The sequence below is a fragment of the Geotrypetes seraphini genome, chromosome 3 (genome assembly GCF_902459505.1).
Source record: "Geotrypetes seraphini chromosome 3, aGeoSer1.1, whole genome shotgun sequence".
NCBI classification, from domain to species: domain Eukaryota; kingdom Metazoa; phylum Chordata; class Amphibia; order Gymnophiona; family Dermophiidae; genus Geotrypetes; species Geotrypetes seraphini.
Genome location: NC_047086.1, coordinates 345,472,913 through 345,483,468, shown reverse-complemented (window position 1 = coordinate 345,483,468; position 10,556 = coordinate 345,472,913). Strand labels below are relative to the sequence as shown.

The 10,556-nt window shown below is 41.0% G+C and overlaps 1 protein-coding gene across 1 annotated transcript in view; it reads right to left on the bottom strand.

Moving 5' to 3' along the window:
• TRERF1 (transcriptional regulating factor 1) overlaps window positions 1-4,686 on the bottom strand; it is a 274,217-nt gene extending 269,531 nt beyond the window's left edge. Inside the window, 2 exon segments of the mRNA XM_033937927.1 lie at window positions 3,931-4,057; window positions 4,421-4,686. The gene's annotated coding sequence lies outside the window, so the exon portion shown is untranslated.
• Between the last annotated feature and the right edge of the window lie 5,870 nt (window positions 4,687-10,556).

Sequence of the window (10,556 nt, the reverse complement as noted above, 5' to 3'; positions counted from 1 at the left end):
AACTGCTATTGCACTTACAAGACATATTACGTAACTAGAAAAACTTTCAATTTTGGTGGCAATCAGTTTGTACCATTTATAAATATGAAGCCAATATTAACTCAAAGTACATAGAGCACTTCCCTGAAATTCACGGGGGTTCCGTTCCAGGAACACCTGCAAATTTTGAAAAGCCATGAATGCAGTTTAAGGGGCTGATCGAAGGAAGGAGAGGGCAGCTCGGGTGCAGGCGAGTTCTGAAAATCATTTGCAGTATTTTCCAACCACCTCTTCCTGATACTAAAGTCAGGCTACACCAATCAGGAGCTGCTTTGATACGCTATCTGGCGTGTCAAAGCAGCTCCTGATTCCTGATTGGTGTAACCATGACTTTAGTACCAGGAAGTGGTGGTTAGAAAATACCGTAAATTACTGAGTCCATGAAACGCGAATTCGCGGGGGTTTACTAGATATCATTCTCACTTTGGTAAAATTTGGGAACCCATCAAACTCTATGTAACTGCCTGATTGCTCGATTTACTGACTGTTGGGAGGGTTTTAGAGAATATCACTGTTATAGATCACATTTATATACAGTTTTGTATTCTCCTATGTTTGAAGGGTTGTTTATGTAATATGTATTGCTTTCTGCTATTGTATTCTTAAAATTCAATACAAATGTTGAACTTAAAAAAAAATCAGAAAGGAGAGGAATGTGCACAGAGGATGTCTCCAAAGTAAGGAGGCTGGAAATCAAGTACTGAGTAAATGATTTTTGCCATTTTTAAGACAACGCAGAAGGGATGAGGCATATGGGAGGAGTAGTTGCAACTATAAACCACCTTACTGGGCATGTTAGATGGTCCATTTTAGTCTTTATCTTCCATCCTAGTATGTTACCATGTAATCCAACTCATTTTTATATTTGAAGAACAAGAAATACCTGTTGAAGTTTACTCGGTGAACACTTCTGCTGCCTTTTTTTCATCTTTAAATATGGTCATCTAAGAAATCATATTTTGCACACTGAAATGCCTATTACTGTTAGGGGAAATGTGATCAATTCTTGCACTCGCATACTATGCAACTATAAACTGGGAAAGTTTTACAGAATCTACTCTGCACATAAAATATTTCTCTTTTGAATTTGGATCAATATTTAATTCCTAAAATACTTCACGCCTTATCATGCCCCTCCCAGTTAACCACTGCCACCATTACATCTGAACCGTCATCACCGTTTTTCACCAGAATTCCTGGAAGGTCTCACACCGCTAAACAAAGCGTGACTATCAAACAACCAAGTGCTATTTCAAACCTGTTGCATCACTTATATGGACATATACTTTATTAGAAAAATAGTATAAGTGACATCTTGTGATCAGGGTCAATAGCTCCTAACAGCACTAGTCCTCATAGATCTGATTTCCATATTTATGCTGATGTGCTTCAACCTCTTTTTTTCATATATACAGTATGTCTATACACTTATATTTTTCAAAATAATCCATAAATATGGAAATTGGATCAATGAGGACTAGAGCTATTGACCCCGACAGTATTCTGATAATCCATCACAAGATGTCACTTATACTTTATTAGAAATAGTATAAGTATATAATATGTCCAAATATGTGATGCAACAGGTTTAAATTAGCATTTGGTAAGATTGGACTTTATGAACATACTAATTACAGTAGCCTACCTTATTATTTATTTGAGTATCAAACAACCAAGACATCTGTCAACATAAGGGGCTGTGGTTGAAATAAAAGGTACCCCCACATTATTTAATAAAACATATCAAGACAAAACACAAGGAAATATAAATCAAAAAGGAAATTGGGAGCCCAGGAAAAGGCACGGTAACACTCTCGAGACATTTTTTTTCTTCTGGATGCAAGAAAGCACCAAAGCTAACAATATGCACTGCTCCCAGATGGTGTTATCTTGGAATTTAACTGGTCTGTAGGAAGTGGATTGTACACATTGCATTTCTTCAGTAACCTTAGGCCTCTGTGTAGTTTCTGCCCTGCTAAGGCGTGCCTGACTGGGGCCTAGAGTTCAGCAGACTCTACTTCTGCCATACTTTGGAAAGTCTTAAACTAATATACACAACTAGGCCACAGATAAATAGAAGCTGCAAGCATAACATGAAAATGTGACATTAGTAAGTTCTGTATACTAATCAAATATTCACCATACAGTTTCCTCTCTCACTTCAATATCTTTTTGCAAAATTAGTAAGAAATTTTATACAATCAACAAAAGCAGCACAGTTGTCTTCAAGGAAGATTACATTACATTGTTATTATCTAAAGCAAATAATACTCGTAATAATCAAAGAAAGATTTGGAGCCCATTACTGCAAACTGGCCTGGCAAGAACCAAAAACATTTTGCACCCTACACATCCTCCTGTCACATTTTAATTCAAACACATAATAACCAGCTAACATTTTATTTCTGCTTCTATTTGGTTATTTTACTATTGTTATGTGGTTATCAAAGAGGGTTGATATTAAATAGGGTTTAATCAGTCAGGAGAGGCTCCTGCCCACTTAAACCCATTTATGTTAGTCAGATGAATGTAAACCACTTAAGTTATAAGCGGTATATCAATACTAAAAATAAATAGCCTTCTTAGCAGGATATCCCCAGATATTCAGCAGCATTTAATCGTACAGTGATAATATCCCCTCTGACCACCGCAGCTCTGTGCAATTAGTGCCAGGACAGAGTCACCAGTAACGCAGGCGCAAAAGGCAGTCAAATCTTTACCCACTTAGCTATGCGGGTACCAGCACTGTTATATCAGCCAGCACTCAACTAACTTATAGACTGATAGCTGACCCATATATTCAATGCCAGGACCTGGGCATAACTTGGCATTGAATGCCCAAGCTTAGTTCTGCCTAAAGTTATCAGTGGCTTAAAAAAACACACTAACTGCCACATCATCCCCCCAAATTTTAAGATCTATGTCAAGGAATACGTGCTGTACACCACATTGGGTGAATCTCTTTATAAAAGCTGTGAATAAATACCAATAAATACATAAAAGCCAAAATGAGCAAGAAAAAATAAATAAAAGGTCTCTCACAATTGACTTGTACACAAGTAACAAAACCACACAACTGCCCTGCTGTCCACAAGACATACAAAACATAAATGGAAAGGCCCCATCATACAATACCAGTGATAACTTGCCAAATAGTTGAGTCTGTTTACAGACAGATGATCAAGTTCCGCTCCCAAGATATACAATAGATGGACAAATGAAACTATTTTTTTAAAAGCACAGACTAGACAAGGATCAAGACATCCCTTTTCTCAGTGTAAACATCCTGACATGGTGTCAATGAAACACACCCTGTTTTGTTTATCCTAAACTTCTGGGTCAGGCTGCCCAATATAATCCTTCCATGGTAAAGTACAGCAGGTTAACTATGTTTATACTTTACTATGACACAGTGAAAGCAGTATTTGTTATATCCCCCCTATAATCTATAATAATAAAGAAATTAAACCCTGAAATGCATATTTAGGGGGGGTTAGTCCTCCTCAGCCCCCCCCCCCCCCCCATACAACAGTAGGACTATCCAGGGCCAGTTTCATCTCCTTACTGATAGATCTACTTTACCTTCCAACTATTCCATTATAAGAAAAAAAAATAAAAAAGGCATATCTTGTCTGTCAATTTTTTCTTTCCCTCAGTTTTTAATATCTTAAAAATAAGGGATATCATACAAGCACATTAACGCTAGCTTCATAAACAAATCAACTTACTAGAAGTATTTCTTTAAGCCATGTCTCAATGTGACACCAAGTAGTTCCCACCATAATTAGAAATAAAGAATATCCTACGCACTAGGCAAAATGCATTTGAGTCAGAGAATTTTCTCCGTCGATCCTATGCTTTCTGCTTTATTTTGCTGTAAAATAACCTCACCTTTAGTGTTCCCTTTGAATCTATAACTCAGGACACCATCGGCGAAGTACATAAATTCCATATGTCAGCCCCTTTCCACGGCATTACTGGGAAGTCTTGCAGCAGAGAAGAGGCCTCGCCTGCTCGCCTGTACAGTATTTACAGAAAGCAAGGGTGTAAAAAAAAAAAAAAAAAAAAGCTACATACACACACACAACTTCGCAACTCTTTCAAAGCCAAGCCCTTTGCAAGGCCATTAAAATTAACTGACCCTCTGCCTCCCTCCTGCAGACCTGCAACAAGTGCATAGGAAAGCCAAATAAAAATGTGGCTCGGGAGGACTGAAATTTTAATTTCCTGCCCTGTATTATTGCTAACTTAACGCGTATATTTCCTGGCGGAGTACTATAGGGTGATTCATAACCTTCCCTTACCAATTAAACAAACAAACAAACAAACCCTTCCTCTGACAGCGCACGCATCCCAGAGAGCACACAGGAAGAGACGGTACCTTGCGTTCCCCGCAGACTTCAGCTCGTTTCATTTCTGATCTAAGTCATGCTGTCAGCGCTCTGCTGTCAAGTTAATTCCATGCATGGGGAAAAAAAAAAAAAAAAAAAAAAAAATGAGAGAGAAGAGCCCGAGATATCCCTCCGCTGAGATGGTGGCCTTAGCTGCAGGCTTGCAGCGAGCGCAGAGGTGTCAGGAGCCTCTGTGCGGGACTGCAGAGCTGCCAGCCAACTCGAAACCAGAGCCAGTTCCTCAACTTCACATGTAAGCCAGTTCCTCAAGTTGAGATGTAACCCACTTTCCCATTGGCTGTCGGGGGACACCCTCCTGATTGGCTACTGTACACGCTCTTTTCATTGGACGCTGCTCTCGCCCTGCTCCGTTTGCTTTTCCGGTTGTCAGTTAAAAGAGGAGCTGTTTTTGCATTGGGCAGCGAGATCTTCCTCCCCCCAACGGTGTTGTGTGAAACGTTGGGGGGGTGGGGGGGGGGGTTCCCAGTTCTGGCCTAAAGCTGCAAAAGCGTGGGGCTGACTGTCTCGAGTGCTTATTTATGATCTTACTGGGACTTGTTGACAGTGGTAGAAAATGGCAGCCAAGCAGATGAGAGCCCTAGCCAGAGAAGAAGATATGAAATGGTTAGGTTGATTACAAGTTATATGGGAACTGGAGGGACAAGATATGCAGTTTCTTCCTTGCTTCTTTTCAGTTTAATTGGAGTCTACCTCCTTTGGGTTGCAGTGCCATAATCAGTAGGACACCTCCCAATCTCTTTAGTTTCAACCCTCACAGCAGCCACCTTAGTTGAAGTGGAGGTAATCTCTGGAACCCAAAGTCTTGTCACTAATAGCTAGAGATGTAAAATATTAATGTGTAAGTACTGTCAGGCACTATCAGGCATACACAGCACTGTACAGATATGGCTAAATTCCTGTAAGTGCAGTTTAATTGAAGATGGCAATTAATTCATCTAATTCAGTAAAGGTAAGACCTCTGTCTTTGACTCACAAAATAATCTGTGTAGTCTAAACCATTTAATTTACATCCTGGCTTTCTACCCCCATAATTCCTCTACTTGCCCCCTCCCTTTACCATTGACCTTCCCTATTGCCGTACCAAGGGCTATGAGAGCAGTGTGGCCACACGGTGCAAATGCAAGCACAAAAATTGCTGCCTCCAGACCACCATCTCATCTTGCTGCATGGTGCGACCTCACCTCGAATATTGCATTTAATTCTAGTGGCTGTATTTCAAAAAAGATATAGCGGAATTAGAAAAGATTCAAAGAATGAGTGACCAAAATGGTAAAGAGGATGGAACTCCTCTTTTAAAAGGAAAGGCTAAAGCGGTTAAAGTTCTTTAGCTTGGAAAAGAAATGGCTGAGGGAGGTTATGATTGTGGTCTACAAAATTCTGAGTAGGTTTTTTTTTTAAATATTCTTTATTCATTTTTAAAACTTACAATAAATGCAACAGCATATAACATCAATTTATATTTAAATACATCACTTAATATCCTATTAAAATTTAATTCAGATCCCATAACCCTCCCTCCCCCATATTCAATGACTTTCATCAAACATAAGAAGACATATAATAACATAGTAACATAGAGGATGACGGCAGATAAAGACCCAAATGGTCCATCCAGTCTGCCCAACCTGATTCAATTTAAATGTTTTTAATTTTTTCTTCTTAGCTATTTCTGGGCAAGAATTCAATGACTTTCATCAAACATGAGAAGACATATGATAACATAGTAACATAGTAGATGACGGCAGATAAAGACCCGAATGGTCCATCCAGTCTGCCCAACCTGATTCAATTTAAATTTTTTTAATTTTTTCTTCTTAGCTATTTCTGGGCAAGAATCCAAAGCTCTATCCAGTACTGTGCTTGGGTTCCAACTGCACCCCTCTCCACATTATTTGCACTCATAAGTAGTTTAAAATGGATAAATGTGAATCAATTTTGTATTCTCAAAAATTACAAAAACTAGGGGACACTCAATGAGTTACATTGAAATACTTTTAAACAAACAGGAGGACATGTTTACTTTCACTCAAATGAATAGTTAAGCTTTGGAACTCATGTTCAGAAGATGTAACAGCGGTTAGCATAACTGGGTTTAAAAACAATGTTTGAACAAGTTCCTGAAGGAAAGGTTCATAGTCTGCTACTGAGATAGAAGTGGGAGAAGTCACTGCTTGTCCTGGGATCAGTAGCATTGAATGTTGCTAGTATATGGGTTTCTGTCATGTATTTGTGGCCTGGATTGGCTAATGTTGGAAACAGGTTACTGGCTAGATGGACTATTGATCTAACCTAGTATGGCTATTCTTATGTTCATTGGCAGTGATGAAGCATGCATGGTGGGAGATGCTAGTGAGCAAGTCACACAGGGCAGAACTAGAGTTTAGTACAGTCTTGACCTTTCCTTTGGGAGCAGGGGATAGCCACAGTGAGGCAGCTGAGGAACTACCGTATTTACTCGCATATAACGCGCGCGTTATACGTGGTTTTTACATACTGCACATACCCTTACGCGTTATACGCGTGAGCGCATTGTACAAAATTTTTTTACATAGTTTCCCCCCCCCCCCCTCGACGCCCGATTCATCACCCGGAAGGAGCGCTCGCACTCCCACCCCGAAGGACCACTCGCACCCCCACCCCGAAAGAGCGCTCGCACTCCCACCCCAAAGGACCGCTCGCACCCCCACCCGAAGGACCACTCACACCCCCACAGCCTCCCCCCCTCCCCCATGGAGAAGCTGTCTACCTTGTTTCCGGATGCCAGCCCAGCTGCTTCCTCTGCCGGCGGTCCTGCCCCTTCTCAGAGCCCTGTGCTGCGCTGCTTCCTCTTCAGGCGGTCCCGCCCTTTCTCTGACGTCCTTTCGGGGCGGGCGAAAAGAGAGTCGCGGTCTCCAGAGGAGAGTCGGGGCGGGCGAAAGAGGAGTCGGGCAGCATGCGCGGTATACGGGTGTACACGGTATATAAAAAATTCTGTACATAAATTTGTGTTTTTCGCGCGCTATACCCGTGTGCGCGTTTTACACGGGTGCGCGTTATCTATGTGAAAATACGGTAGATCAGCACCAAAAGCTCTCACCAAGGTGCTTACTTCTCTGCAGGTTTAAACATGAGAACAAATATTTCTTCTAATATGTATTTCTATAGTGCTACTGGACAAACAGCACTGTACATACAGGTACTTTGTCCCTAGTGGACTCGCAATCTTTTTTTTTTTGTCAGTGGGGAGCAAGTGACTTGCTCAAGGTCACAAAGAGCTGCAGTGGGAATCAAACACAATTTGCCAGGATCATGGCCAGTTGTAGACATGCTGGGGCCCAGGGCAGAAATTAAGGAGGGGGGGGGAGCTGATCTCTACACTTGCCTTTACTACCACACATAAAACAACTTTAAATGACTTCTTCACACTCAAAACACATCTAGACTTTACCAAATTCAGAGCAAGATCACAAATAGGAACTGAACTAGAAACCCCAAGAAATTAAACTCAGCAACTACTTCTACACTGGAGAAATAAAAACAGATATGCATTTTTTGTACTGAACACACAGGAATCCTGGGCCCAAGTCCCCCCTCCCCCCAAAATAGTCACCTCTCTTGCTGTGGCTCTTGGGAATCCCAAAGCTCTGCCAGCTGAAGACCATCTCCTCCAGTTTGGCAGCCAGAAATCTCCAAGCTTTGTAGCTAGCAGCAGTGACTACAAGCTGCCACCAGCTGCAGAACTTGGAGAGTTCTGGCTGTTGGACTGGAAAGAGAGGTCTTCAGCTGCCATGGCTGTGGGATCCCTACCAGATTGGGTATTTACATTTTGCATTTGGGCAGGGGTATGGGGGAGGGCAGGGAGAAAATTTGGTGCCTGCTGCCATCCACCTTGAGCTCAGGGCCACTGCCCCCTCCCTCCCCCCCCCCCCCACACACACACACATCAGCTGTCTGATAGGCCACTGAACACAATACAAAGATCTGTGATACACATATCCCAAAGCTAATAGATATATATTATAAAAGAATATAATAATATAATAGAAGTAACTGTGAGCAATTGAACATATCACTTTCCCACATAGTCCCCATGCATGATGATGCATTTGTTGTATCATTCAACTAGTTTCTGCATTCAGGCAGAGAAGAAGTTTTTTGGCTGCTCTCAAAGCCAGGTGAACATCACTTCCTTTACTTCATCATGCTTTGTCTTTTGCTTTCCAAGTCGCAGTAATGCACCCATGTCTCATCGCCGGTGATAATTCTCTATAGAATACTTGGATTTTCTTCATACCGTCTTAGGAGCTGGGTCACAACCTCCACATGCTGTTGCTTGTGCAGATCAGTAAGCTGTTTGAGAACCCATCATGCACAGACTTTCCTATATCCAAAGTCATAATGCATTATGGCAAATGAAAATCCATAGCTGATATCCAAATTTGCAGCCAATTGAGACACCATTATCTGTTTGTGTTCTCGAATCAAGACATCTGTCTCATCAATGTGCTCTTGTGTGTGCGATGTTGATGGGCAACCAGAACAACCTTCGTTAATTATACCTTTTCTTCCTGCTTTAAACCTTTTTACCCATTCATAAATCTTTTTCTTGATTCATGGTGCTATGCCCATACTGAGTCAGTATCCAATAGTGAATTTCCATAGGTTTCACTCCCTCTGCCCAAAGAAAATGCACTACTGCATATTGTTTTTCAATGGTGCAATCTTGTAATGGAGTGTCCATGTTTCTGACCTTGTGGCTGCCACACGACTAAAGGCCAAGCATTGCACTGTGCATGGATGAACTATCAAAAAGGTAATGTACGAGTACATATGTTGCATTTTACTAGCTCTGTTCTGGTTATCAAGATATTTAACAATTGCTTTTAATATATGATTCACCCGTGTATTTTTCAGCTGCCTACCAACTTTCTGGCAACAGCCACGCAGGCACAACAACTCCTGGTGGCCAACTGGCCACAAAAACAGGCCTCCCGGAGCATTTTTACACTGCTCTGGGCCTTCCCTTGTTCAGGCCACAAACTGGCCCACTGCGCATGAGCGACCCACTCGACGTCATCACACCAGTGTTTGATGATGTTCACGCAAGAGCTCCTGCCTCTGAGCGACTCTCTCTGGACCCAGCCCTGAAAAATAAATCAAAACCGCCCGACCTAAAACCAGCAGCGGCACAAGCATGCTGCAACAACACTCTCCCATAGCCCTGACACAGCCCAAACATCCAGTGTCTACAATTACTTTTCCCTGCTGGACCGAAGTGACCAAAACTTCAGGCAGCCAACACAAAACCAATGCGGCCCGACAAAAAAACTCCCGGCACCACAAACGGGGCACGGAACCAGCTCACAGGTAAATACATTTTTTTAGCCTTGGTTACACTTGCCACTGCAAAAAAGAAAAATTTTCATCAAATACTAGAAAATTTTTACAAGACTACCCCTCCCTTAGCAAACTTCTCTCACTATAATAAGGATACAAAGTTAAACAGCAGAACACATAAGGATACATAATTTTCAAAGAATGGAAACATTTAGAGTAACATTGTAATCAATTTAACTATTAACCCAGACTTAAACAACTTGCATTTACTTTAAAAACAATTAACTTTCCTTCAACCGTAACAATTATACTCAGCAATATTGCATGTATGCTTGAATTATCAATAACATTTAGAACACTTTAAACTCGCGGCTTGCCAGCTACTATTTTGAGACCCTCGATATGTTTTATCATAATCACAAAAGTAAAATAAGACAGTTTCTTGATCATATGTCTCTTTAGCTATAAATTACAATATTATTATTAAGACTTAGCCACAAGGAAAGATTTATAAACTATGAAGAGTTTTACCTCTATCAAAATTGTCGTTTCTTTAATAAGACATTAACTATTTTTTCTGAGGCCCTCCAAGTACCACCAAATCCAAAATGTGGCCCTGCAAAAGGTTTGAATGTGAGACCACTTCTTTAAACTATATGGTAATGTTCAGTCAAATATTTGGGTGTTCTGTCTTTCTTTTCTCTCATATTATGAGAACTGGTACTTGACTGTTTCTCAATACACGGTTCTATAACTTCAGTTACATTGCTTTCTTCTACATTACTAATC